Below are 12,642 nucleotides of genomic sequence, written 5' to 3'. Positions count from 1 at the left end.
ACCTTTTTCTATTGTAAGCATTTTTTTAGCTTAATATAAAAACACAAGGCCAAGACACACCCTGTGCTAGAGGGCCATTCTACATTTTCGTGGCAACTGTCTTGCATGCCTTGCATAGCAGACAAGAGAAGACAGAAGGAGTGACGGTCATCCTGCCCTCAATGTGGAGGGGCAGCCATTTTTTTGACCTTGGTGGACAGCCTACCAGGACTGTGGTGTACACCAGCAGTCCCAGTGGAGTCTCCAGCAGTCTAAACACAATACTTCACAAACCCTAAATTGAGCATATCAAAGGCGCAGGTTTGCAATGATCCTACTGTGTCAAACTCTAAATGTTAGTCTTTAGTGCTCCACATGGTAGATTATGGACTAATCTATGTATTTATGTTTCAAGCACACTCATTATTGACCTGGTTTGAACAGATTCTTTAAATAAATATAAAACTATGATTGCTTACGTGTTGAATTTTCTTTCTTCTTCCAGGTATGGCTATGTGGTGGAAGCATGGAAGTCCTGCCATGCTCAAGAGTTGCTCACATTGAACGTAAGAAAAAACCTTACAACAATAACATTGGCTTCTACACCAAGAGGAATGCTTTAAGGGTAGCTGAAGTCTGGATGGATGATTACAAATCTCATGTTTACATTGCCTGGAACCTACCACTAGAAGTAAGTAATATGTTATGTGAAAGCATCTCCTGTAATGCCTCAGTTTTTTATTTGCTCACTATTTCCAGAATTAACACAATTTAAAACTGCAATGATTACTGCTTAATTCTACCCAGGACAATATTCCGCTTAATAATTTAGGGTCTTATTTACAGCTTGGAGGGAATAAAAAACTCTTCAATTTGTGAATTTAACTTGAAATATATAGTGTGGAATCTATCAGCTGAATTTCCTCCAATATTCAAACTACAGGCATAGTATTGTGGAGGAGATTCATCCAGTATATTCTACCATGTTGTAATTATCGCTAGGTCAGAGTTTCTATAGGTAGAATATTATCTGTTTTGCTAATAACTTTGGCACTGCTTTACAAATCCTCACAAAACATTTTTTTAAATTCATCAACCCCAGTACCAAATTAATAAGTTTCAGGCTGACTCATCAAGTGAGGGTCAAGAAAACGTAGGGTTCCAAAAACATTGAATTACTATGCAACTCCTCAAGCGAAATTCTGTCACAGCTACAAAAAAAAGTCAGAATAGCATTAGACCAAATTTGGCAAAACGTTCAGCACTGTACTGAGACTGCATGCTTACAGTGATTTTGTTTAAATGTGTTCAGCTGTTTTTTTTAAATTGGTGCGCAGAAGGTCATCAAGGGGCTAAAAATGTAGGTACTGGTTCTGTTCGAACATGCTCTGATTGGCGAACTGAAAGGGGACTGGTCAATCATGATTGACTGTCCACAATATGTTATGTTATGTTATGTTATGTTGGTTTTATATAGCGCACAGCTACTCAAAGAGTGTCCCGGCGCTTTGGATGCACACCTGTATCACAACATAACAAGAAAAAGACAGAGAAGAAAGAGATCCAAAATAACCACAAGGGTGACAACTAAGAGGTAAAAAGCCAAGTTTTAAGACCCTTCCTAAACGCTAATAAATTCGACGTGCTGCGCAGTGTCACTGGTAGCGTGTTCCAAAGCTGCGGGGCCAGCAGTCTAAAAGAACGGCCTCCGATACGTGCCCGTTTTATACGAGGGACCGTGGCCAGGAACAGGGACCCGGACCTCAGGGACCTGGCAGGATGGTAAAAGGCTAGCCTTTTTTGCAAGTATTTTGCTCCTGAGGCATAAAGAGCTTTATGCGCCAGAGTCAGGGCCTTGAAAATTATCCGCTTCCGGACGGGAAGCCAGTGCAATGACTGCAGGAGGCCCGAGGCTCTAGCACGGCCAGATAATCCAAAGATGGCCCGTGCTGCCGAGTTCTGTACCACCTGCAGCCTTTGTAACAAATACTCTGGCAGCCCGAGGTAAAGGATGTTAGAGTAATCAATTCTCGAGCCAATTATAGCCTGCACTGTTATCTTCCTATGCTCCTCCGATAATAAGGGGAGGAACTTACGCAACATCCGGAGCAAACCAAAACAGGCGCCAGTGAGACCGATTATCTGGGAGCATATTGTTAGGCCATTATCGATCTTAATCCCCAGGCTCTTGGCCACCTGGGAAGAGCCCGCAGGAGGAACATGTTTTCTGGCCACCACTCCTGCCAATCTGGATCCGAACTGCACCCGAAGAAGAGTACCTCTGATTTATCCGAGTTGCACTTGAGGCTGTTACGTTGGACAATCAACAATATGTTGTGGAAGCCATTACAGGACGCAAGTACATTGTTTCTATATCATGAAAATTAAATAATTTATACAAAAAATGTATGGTTCAGGCAGAAAAATAGTAGAACTCAAAAGAATCCTGGGTGAACATATTTTGTCTTTGACTATTTGATTTTTTTCTGTGTATGTATTTTGATTGTGTACACATTTGTCAATAACTGTTCTTCCGATTCAGTAAAGTTCATTTTGTGAATCGGGCCCTATGTTTTGTATATATGTTGTGAATTACTATGACATGAAACACTGTTGAGATCATTATGTATTAGATGTAGGGTTACCTAGGAGTTTAGAAATCTTTGTCAAAGTAAAACAAACAAGAAGCACAATCACAGAGTCAATAAAAGGGACATCTATGTTCAAAAAAACTTTGCATGATTTATGGTATCAGAGGTAAAACTGTTGTTAAATTCTTTGATTATTGATTCTGGCCTCTGTTCACCTTAATTGAATCATCCTCTTAACTTGATATCTAAACATAAAGAATTGGCACCACTGTGCTTGGGGACCCCCACTGGGGCCTTTAATTAAATATGCCCATCACGTTGGAGCGACCCGCAATGGTGGGCCCGCTCAGAAACAGGGGAGTCCGGCGCTGTGCCTCACAGGGCACCACACTGGGCACAGGGAGCTCCCACCATGGGGACTCCAGACTTCCCGCAAGGCTGCCCCCCTCCTCGGCACTACTCACCTGGGTTTCACCGGGGCTTCACCGGGGCAGCATGCGGGGCTCCGTCTTCGTTACATGAGCTCCGCTGGGAATCCTGCTCCGGATTCTTCTCCCGCGCTGCCTCTTCACCCGGGCCCCTCCTGGAACCCGGGAATTTACAGCACACCAGCAGGGCTCTCATCTGCCCACGGGAGCCATGCTGGACCCGACGCTGCCATGTTGGTTGCTCTCTTGCTGCCGGTCCTGCCACAGCCCCGCCAATGTCACAGGCAGACTTGCCTGACTTCCGGGCGGCCGTAAAGAAGCAAAGCTCTCGCAACCACAAATTAGTGTGATCAGGAATAGAAAACGTTTCAACAAAGTAAATGACAGTTCAGTAATAAGCAACAGCAGATCCTTGTATCTTTATCCTTAGGAAGGTTGTTTATTTGATCCTCATTCAGCCGACACGTGTTTCGTCGTGTTTAAAGTTGAGTCAACACGACTCTTCAGGGCTAGTGGTATGATCCACTGATCAATAGGTCGGACTTAATGGACACTTTGACTTCGGGTGGATAGTTCAGTATATGAGGTTAATAGACATCGGAATATAAACAATGAATCTCCGCTCTGAGTTTAGAGCAATTGGTTTTTCATCTGTTTGTAAGTTCTCCAAACCAGATATGGTGGATGAACGCAAAGGTATACTGGATACGTGTGTGTACCAAGTCGTACCGGGAGGGGATCCAATAAGGTTTCAGGACAGTGGAGAAGATTCGATTTTTCTGTAGGTTGCGAACAAAGTTGTGATATCCCTCCTCTGTGTGTTCCCGGTCACCGTGTTTCGAAAGACGGACACGGGCGGCCGTGGCTGGGCTGCGGCGGCATTCTCGGTCACAATGAGGGGTAGGCTCCCTCTTAGTTCAAACAGCGATAACAGCAGGATGGCCACCCAAATTTTATTTTTAAGTTCAGGTAAAATTTTATTAGGAGAAACAAATTTGGTAATACAAAAATGAAAGATAAACAGTATCATCAATCAGTATAATGGATTAGAGTGGCACAATAAGTATCAAAAGGTAAAGAATGCGAAAGGGGAAAAGGAAGAAAAAGAAGAAAAAGGGAATAGGGAAATAAGAAGGGAATGAGGCTAGAGACGTAAAATGTACATTGTAAGAGGCATAATAACAAGGGAAATAATGCATATATACGCAAAGAAGTAAATACTGAAGAAAATAGAAGGAACGAAAGGCAACTCAAGGGGGTTTCGAAACTTCTTGCTGAAATGGGGACAAGTGAGAGGTACGCTTGGCACAAACATCCAGATAGAGGGTGACAGGAAGCCATAGCGCATGTCTTTTCGGGGCTAGATTGATGGGATAAACAGAGGCAGTGTCCAGTCTGTGATTATAACATACATTAAACCACCAAGCTTTGAAAGTAATACCCTTTGAGTCTTTCCAATTCACAGTAATCTGTTGAAACGCAACAGCTAATTACAAATCAATAATATGAACATTCATGTCAACTGCGGACCAGGAAGAAGAGAGTGAGCCAAGGAAAAGGTCAGGGAGAGAAAAGGGGATAGAAGTGTGGAAAATAGAGTTAATTTGGTTCCATACCCTAATCCAAAATGCGTGCGTGAAAGGACAGAGAAAGAGCATGTGAAAAAGCGTGGCATTAGGGGTAGAGCAGGACCAGCAGATGTCCGGGACCAAAGGGAATCTTTTGTGAAGGATAGATGGTGTGTAAAGGAGACGATTATAAAGGAAGAAAAGAGTTTGAGTAAGAGAGGCAGCTCTAGAGGATTTGCGAAGCTTGGTCCATATTTTATCCCATAGGGAGGTGGGCCAAGAGACGGCTAAGTCAGATTCCCAATGCTCTTCCACTGAGGTTTTTGGCCAAGGTGAGGGAGGATGATGGAAAGAATGGTAGATGGAGGATGCTGAAGAGTTAGAGCGCAGTTGAGAATGTAGCGAAGAAATAGCGGTATTAGAGATGGTAGGTGGAGAAGAGTGAGGGAGGGAGTCAAATACAGACATAACTGCAGTCTTGAGTAGGGTATATTTATGAATAAAGGAGGAAGGAAGAGAGAAAGTACGGCGAAGATCAGAAAAAGTAGTAAAGGCAGACCCCGTGAATAGTTGGGAAACCCAGATCAAACCGCGTTGCCTCCAAGTTTTCCAGTAAAAAGGTTTCAAATTGATGAGAATGCTATTGTTATGCCATATAGTGGTGGTAAGAAGTTCAGTGGTGGAAGAGGGAGGAGCTGGAGCGGAAGCTAAAAGTAGTTTCGCCGTATATTTGTGAATGGGAGAGGATAAGAATTGGGGTTTACGAGAGAAGGAAAGATATTCAGCAAAAGAGAAGGGGGAAAGAGAAAGGCGTTCAAGTTCAGCCCAAAGGGGAAGAGGCTCAATAGGATCTTTAAGCCAAATAGAAGCTTGTTTCAGGAGGAAAGCTTTGTGATAAGCAGGGAAATGTGGGAAATTAACCCCGCCCTCTGATTTGGGGAGACGTAATCGTGATATAGACATGCGTGGTTTCTTGCCAGACCATAAAAAGGAAGATAAAGTTGTATTGATTTTTGCAAAAAATTTGGCAGGGACAGAAATAGGGATATTAGATATGGTGTAGAGGACAATTGGGGTGAGCATCATCTTGATGGTGTCAAAACGACCCCACCAAAAGAGATAAAGGGGGTGCCATCTGGATGTAAGGTCAGATAGTTTCTGGGTACATTTTGTAAGGCATAATGAGATAGTATCTGGGATAGAGGGGGTGATATACAAACCGAGATATTTTATGTGAGTCCATTTAAAGTTGGATGTCACAAAGTCCGGCTTAAAGGTGAATTTAGTGAGGGGAAGAATTTCACACTTATCATCGTTCAGTTTATAACCGGAGAGATGAGAATAAACGTTAACTTCGGCAAGGAAAGCTGGGATAGAAACAGATGGGTTCGAAATGAACAGTAAAATGTCATCTGCGTAGGCAGCCAACTTAACTTGTGAATGAGACAAAGGAAAACCGTGGATAGTTGGATTTTGACGTAGCTTGGACAGAAAGGGTTCTAGGGCAAGGTTAAAAAGAAAAGGAGAAAGAGGACAGCCCTGCCTAACGCCTCTGCCAAGGTTAAAAAGGAGGAGATCAGGCCATTAGCACAAACTGCTGCTCTGGGGTTGGTATAAAGGAAGGAGATGAGGGAAATAAAGTTAGGGCCGAACCCAAACCATTTTAATGCGGAGAAAAGAAAAGACCATTCAACCCTATCAAATGCCTTCTCGGCGTCTAAGGCGATTGCGGCTAAGGAATCGTTAAATCGTGACGATTTAGAGAGAACATTAAAGAGGAGTCTGGTGTTATCTGAGATAAAGCGACCTTTAACAAATCCTGACTGTTCAGGACCTAGGAGATCTGGGAGAAAAGGATCCAATCTGATGGCTAAAGACTTGGCATATAATTTATAATCAATGTTGACAAGTGATATCGGCCTATAATTCTTGCAGTGTTGGGTATCCTTCCCTTCCTTCGGTATAATGCATATATAGGCATCTGAAAAGGTACCGGAGGAGGCACCACTGGTTTTGAAGGAATCAAGAAGGTGATGTAGTTTGGGTAATAAAATCTTGGCAAAGTGTTGGTAAAATTCGACCGTAAAACCATCTGAACCGGGGGCCTTGTCCTTCTTAAGGGAGTGAAGTGCAGCATGTAATTCTCGAATGGTGAGGGGAGTTTCAAGGGATGACAATTCAACAGGAAAGTTGGGAGGAGGTTGAATACTCGTAAAGAAGGTGGAAAGAGATTGAGCAGAGGGTTGAGTTTCAGAAGAGTAAAGTGTAGAATAGAAACGAGAAAATTCCTCCAAAATAGCAGTATCTTTATGTTGCAAGACAGAATTAACATCAAAAACAGACTCAATATTCAATTTGTTTTGTTTAACTTTCAGATAATTAGCAAGAACTTTCCCCGCCTTATTTTTCCCCCCATAAAATTTAGAACTGGATTTTAATAAGTACAACGATGCATCTTCAGTAGACTGTTTGTTGAAATTCATTTTTGCATTCACAAGGGCTGTTAAACTGTTCTGGGTGTGTGAGGTATAGAAGGAATGTTCTAGAGCTTTGATCTAACAGGTCGGTGGTACGTTGACGAGCAAGCTTGCGCTTAGCGGCAACATGTCTGATGATAAAATCTCTGGCTGCCGCTTTGTAAGCGTCCCAAATAGTATGAGTAGCTAAGGAGGGGGTATAATTGATGGCAAAAAATTCGGTAGTGAACTCAGTAAAGGAGGCAGAAAATTTGGGATCTAGAAGGAGGGTGTTGTTGAAACGCCATCTCTTAGGACCGGTAGATTTGGGTAAAATGTCAATCTGAATCAGAACTGGGGCATGATCAGAAAAAACAATGGGACCAATTTCAGCATGGGTGAGGGATTGAGAGATATGGTGAGAAAGAAAAATATAGTCAATACGTGATTGGGAATGGTGAACCGGGGAATAGAATGTGAATTCTTTACTGGTTGGGTTACAAATACGCCATGCGTCGACTAGGTTATGTTGAGAGATGGCGTGTGTGAATAGCTTATGGGACTTGTTAGGAGTAAAAAAAGATTTGGAGTGTCTATCCAAAAAGGGATCCAATGGCATGTTGCAATCACCTGCTAAAATAAAATTGTCATCAATACATTCAGTAATACGAGAGGCAAATGCATTCCAAAAAATAGGGTTCCCACCTGTGGGGGCATAAACATTAAGTAGGGAAATAGGTACACCTTTTGAGGACAATTTGACAATTAACCATCTACCATCAGGGTCAGACTCGAAATGCACCACAGAATGGGAGAAAGACTTTCGGAGTAACAAAGCAACCCCATTTCTTTTGTCATCACCAGGAGCTGAGAAAACCTTTCCAACCCAACCCCTTTGAAGTTTAGCAGCCTCAATATCAGATAAATGGGTTTCTTGCAGGAAGGCGACATCAATATTCAATTTAGCTAGATGGGAAAGGATTGTTTGCCTCTTAATGGGCGAATGTAAACCTTTAACGTTCCAGGAAATAACGCGTACTGACATCAAGAATAATTAGTAAGTGGAAATGAAAAGAAGGAACTTTAGAAAGCCTCATAAAAGAAGAAAAAGGAGGATAAGAAAGGAAGGAAAATGGAGAAAAGATGAGAAGAAAATGGCGGGAGACAAGAGAGCTCATAGGAGAATGTAGTATAAGTAATACAAGAGAAGACGACAGAGGAGAACAAAGGCTGTGGGAAAAGTGGAGAAAACTGATGGAGTGAAAAGGAGGAAAAGGAAAAGATCCAGAATAAGAGAGTAACAAGAAAAGCCATAACGAGAAATGTGAGAAAGAAGAGGAAAAAAAAGAGTGGTACGGTAAGATAATGGAGTTGTGAGAAGGAAAGAAAGAGAAAAGTGAATCAAAAGGAAAAGAGGTCACTGTAGAGAAGAATCAAAGGGAAGTATGCGGAAAGTTCAATGTGAAAATGACTAGAAGAGAGATACAGAAATGACCGAAAGAGTAAAAAAAGGGAGAGAGCATGAAAAAGGAGCATGTAAAGAACAGATTTAGGGAGACAAAAGCGACGAACAATGATGAGGAGACTAATAACTAGAAAAGAAGAATGACCAGATACTTACAAGGGTGAAGAAGTGAGGGTACAAAATCTGGAAGGAGGACGGAAGGGATGAAAACGGAGACGAGACGAGGGGGGTAAGGCCAACCAACGAAGGCGTGAAACGGGGCAACGAAACGTCCAACCAGGGAGACAAGACGGGACGCTAGAATAGGCATCTGCAGAAAGAAGGAAAACAGCATAATTAAATGAGAAGAAATATCACAAAGAAAACAATGAAAAGAAGACAAACGTGTCATAAATTGCAAGAAACATCAAAACAGGGATTCTTAAAACAGGGATTCTGGCAAAAAAGGCCAGTCATGAACCGGGTGAAGGAGTAACAAGCAGAATGACGAGAAAAACAGGGATAAAAAAGGTAACAGAGCATCAGGAAATCCAAAGACAATTATGCAAAAAGTCACGGAGGAAACGATGATGAAGAACCAGAGCTGGAGAATTCCATGTTACCAGGACCACAGGAATTGAGCAAACTGCGAAGGCGCACCGGATCTTCATAGGTCGTGGTTTTGTTGTTGTGGGTAACCTTGAATAAACAGGGATGGAATAGGCCATATCTTGCTCCAATAGATCGAAGTTCTGCTCTCATGTCCAGGAAGGCTTTACGTCGGCTTGCTGTGGCTTTGGCGTAATCTTGGGCGAAGAAAAGGATGGAGTCAGACCAAGTTAAGCGTGGAGAAGCTTTAGCAGCCAAGAGTACCTTCAAAAGATCTGTGTATTCCAGAAAATACATAATAACTCCTCTGGGCTTCGCAGTTGGAGAAGTAGAAGAGGGGAGTCGGCCAAGCCTATGGGCACGCTGAATGTTGAGCGTGGTGCCTTCGGGTAGATGCAGAAGCTTGGGCAAAAAGGACTGGAAGAAAGTGATAGGATCACTCCCCTCGCAACCTTCTTTCAGGCCGTAAAGACGAAGATTATTGCGTCTATTTCTATTTTCAAGGTCCTCCACCTGCTTCTGGAGAGAAGACAGCTGCGCATCCATGTGGTGAATTTTGATGGCTGACTCTCGAAGAGTTGAGATAGACTGTTCCACAGTGGAGACCCTGGCATTCATCTGAGACCAATTGTCAGTGAGCGTTTGCAACTTGGCGTTAGTCTCTTCCATGTATGGGCGCAGTGCTCTAATCTCAAGTAAAAGCTCCATGGAGATGGCTGAGGAGGGAGTCGTGGGAGAAGGGGGGGTTTTCTTTAATCTCTTTGGAGTGGTCTTAGAGGAGGCCTGTGGAGAAGGATCCATCGTAGACATTGAATCACAGGTGTTGACGGATGTGGAATCTTCTAAATGAGCTAACGCTGAAAACAGTTTGGAATTTTTGATGTAATTGCGAATGTGCGTGGAAAGGATTACAGAAGAGTCTGAACAAGCAAAAAATGGGTAGTAGAAGCAAAAGGCGTCTAAAAAGAAAAGCAGGAAGCCCAAAAAAGAGTCAATGCGTATAGAGGAGCAGTAAAAATATCAAAAATGGTCAAAGGAGAAAGGAAGCTCCTAATATAAAGCGCAATAATAGTGGCAGTGAGAGAAGCGCATTACAAAATGGCGCCTCGCTCTGAGGAGAATATGAAAAGCCAAGTATGTTCCATTTGTGGAGCCAGAAATCAATGAAGAGTCACCTGAGGTAATTCACACGTTGTCCCAATAACCCCAGACAAGATGAGGAGAAACCAGGAGGCTGCGTGGTGCTGGAAAGCAGACACGAAGGAAGGTCGCGTTGGTGCGCAGCTCCGTGGCGGCAGACAAGATGGCGGTCGCGGCCGCTGGAGAGCCGCGACCGGGACAAAAATGTAAACCTGCGGGAGTAGGGGCTTCAAACCACTGCATAAGATCTCGTGCTGGAAGCCTGGCACTGTCCCATGATTGACGCTGTTTTCGCGGTGAAGAATGGTGAGCGCAGCCCGCCTGTCAGTCCCTGCGCGGACGGAGCCCTACCGCCGCACCGCCATTCGGATCGGGCGCTTAGCCACGCCCCCCATGGCCACCCAAATTGAAGGCAAAATAAGCGGGGTGGGCACCCGCGTCTAAGAGTAAATGTAAATGTAATGTAATGTAATGTAAATGTAAATTGATACTTGTATAGCGCACCACTCACCCGCAAGGGTCTGAAGGCGCTTGTACGAATACCACTGTGGAACCCATCCTGGCTTTCCCTGTGAGGCGTCCACTCCTGGGCACCCCCAAGGTGGAGGCCAGGCATCCTTAGCGTTGTGGGGGCCATTGTGGAGATTAAGCAAGCTATTGCCCAGAGTTGTAGAGTGGGACTCCATGATTGGAATAGGCACCGAGGCGAGAATTGTCAGGTCCATGGAATTTTGAGCCCAAGACCCGCCGAGGCGAGGAATTGAACCCTGGTCCCGGGCTAGACTTCTGCATCAGGGTCTGCTGCTCTTACCATTGAGCCACACTTCTCTACCTTAGATGCGGCCATGAAGCGGGGTGGGAACCCACTGCGAAGTCGGCTGAACGCGAGGGAATCCCTACGCCGGGGATTCCCTCCCGCCCAGACAGCCCTGTGCTGCGGAACCCTCGTGCTCCTTCCTCGAACAACTACAACGCCTGGCTGCAATGGAAACAAAGCGCTCCCAGGGCGCTAGAACACCAAGCACTAAAGGTCCTGTAGCAAAAGAAAGGATAAGTCCTGGAAGCATCAAGGGGCAAAGTAGGGCCCAGGGAGGCAAGCCCTCATGGCAGCCCCCCCTGAGCCCCAGCAGCATGCCCCCAGCAGGATCAGCACACTCCAAGAACTGAACATTTACATGGGGCCACAGCCCCTTCTTTTATACAGTATTTATGCTAATAGTGTAGGGCATGGGAGAACCATATACAACTAGTTCAGGGGAGCTCCTGAGCACTTTGTTTGCTCGGCTCCTCTCTCCCTTTCACAGGACAGGCCAGAGACATTAGACACACCGCAGGGGGTGGAGCGAGCATTTTGGAGGGAAGACACTGCCCTAATCAGGTCCCAGATGCAACTCCTCCCTCCTATCTACATGCAGATCTCCCTATTCATCACCGGGCAAACCCATCCTTCCTCCTGGAGCCAACCACACAAGCCAGCCCCTGTCAATCACAAGCCAGAAACGCAATTCACATCAGGCAGGCAGCAACACTGCACACAGGAATGCCAACTTCTAAAAGTGGCACTTCTATACTAGTCACAATAAATCTGTGCACACCATCGTGCAGCATTTATTCTCACGAGTTCACACATACTAAACTCGCCCCTGCACTCCTCTCATATCAGGAACTACCAGGGACACACATCTCCCCCATGCATTTCTATGGGAGGGCAGGCCAGTCTCACCACACATACAGAGAGAGCGCATGCACTTTACACTGGGCCACAGTGCTAAAATGTGCAGAGGCCTAAAATCACCAACATCAGGTTACAGAAACAGGGTGAACCTGCCAAAAGGGCCAAGTCAAACAGCTACCCATACATAATATGCCATGTTGCTACCCTATGGGAAATGTCAGTTCGACGGGTAGTCTGGCACGCTCCATTCGCGCCGGACATGCCCCTGCAGGAAATCTGACCCTTTGCCGAAGTCGCAGACTCTTTGTTGATTAGACGGTGGAAGGAGGGGGTTGTTTAATTCTGGGAGACCTTTATAGGGAGGGGCAATTTAGAACTCAGGAAGATGCTTGTGTTGGGTTTGGATTGGGAATGGGGCAATTCCTGGCCCGGGGGCTGGGACCGAATTTTCCCTCCGAACCACCGCCACTAATATTCTAGTAACAATGTTGTACTTGGCACAGGGGCGACGCCTCATATCTCACCTCTACGAGCATTACAAAATGCAGTCCGCAAGAACCCTTGGGTATGCAACACAAATGAGACATAACACTGCACTCCCCTCTGAATGGGGGAAAGTACATGAAGGGGTTCACAAGGTGAATGCTAATGCAAGGTTTAAATTTCTTCATTACAATGTCATTCATCAGGTTTATCTGACCCTACGCACCCTCCATACGATATACCCACACTGCACGGACGCTTGCCCCAGG

Source organism: Lissotriton vulgaris, unplaced genomic scaffold (genome assembly GCF_964263255.1).
Source record: "Lissotriton vulgaris unplaced genomic scaffold, aLisVul1.2 SCAFFOLD_2958, whole genome shotgun sequence".
In the NCBI taxonomy this organism is placed as follows: domain Eukaryota; kingdom Metazoa; phylum Chordata; class Amphibia; order Caudata; family Salamandridae; genus Lissotriton; species Lissotriton vulgaris.
This window is presented reverse-complemented; position numbering follows the sequence as displayed.